This window comes from Misgurnus anguillicaudatus, chromosome 21, assembly GCF_027580225.2.
Source record: "Misgurnus anguillicaudatus chromosome 21, ASM2758022v2, whole genome shotgun sequence".
Taxonomy (NCBI): Eukaryota; Metazoa; Chordata; class Actinopteri; order Cypriniformes; family Cobitidae; genus Misgurnus; species Misgurnus anguillicaudatus.
In genome coordinates this window covers 30589401-30590316 of record NC_073357.2, presented here as the reverse complement: position 1 = coordinate 30590316, position 916 = coordinate 30589401, and positions in this window count along the sequence as shown.

Sequence of the window (916 nt, the reverse complement as noted above, 5' to 3'; positions counted from 1 at the left end):
GTAAATGGAAATTAACCAAGTAATTATTCCTTATTCGCTCATTAATGTCATAATAAAAAGAGGTAGACAACATGTCCAACTGTCAAATTAAAGGGATAGTTCACCCAAAAATTAAAATTCTGTCATCATTTTGTCATCCTCATGTTGTTCTAAATCTGTATGATTTTCTTTTCTCTGCTGAGCACAAAAGATATTTTTAAAAAATTATGGTAAGCACACAGCTCATAACTATTGACTTCCATAGTAGGAAAAACATATACAATGGAATTCAATGGTTACCGTTAACTGTGTGCTTACCATTATTTATTAAAATATTTTCTTCATCATTTATCACAGTAGTTTAGCTACTAACATAATAATAGTTTTTCTACAATGGAAGTCAATGGTTACAATAAGTGTGCTTACCATCATTTATCAAAATATCTTATTTTGTTTTCATCAGAAAAATAAATGCATACAGGTTTAGAACAACATGATGGTGAGTAAATGGTAACAGAATTTTAATTTTTCGGTGAACTATCCCTTTAAATTATCGTGATTCTAACATAATCACATAATCCACTAGATGGAGACAAATACCAGTTAAATTATTTACAAATCATACTAATAAGAAAGTATCAGAAAGCTAACCAAAAATAAAAATATATATAGCAAGAAACAGATTTTTTTGACTAATGAATACACGTGCGTTCACCATTAGCAATATACAGTACAGTAGCATAATATTCGCAAATGGCTAATAATTAATCCGATCTGTATAAATTGGTTTTGGGAGATGCCTTTATACAAAGTAACTTTAAGTGCCTTCAAGTTATACATTTTATCAGTATGTTTGCTTAAAGTAGGTCAGTAACTTTAGTGTAGTTGGCACTTTGGCTGCAGGTGTCTCGAGGCAGGAATGTCCCTCACACGATAC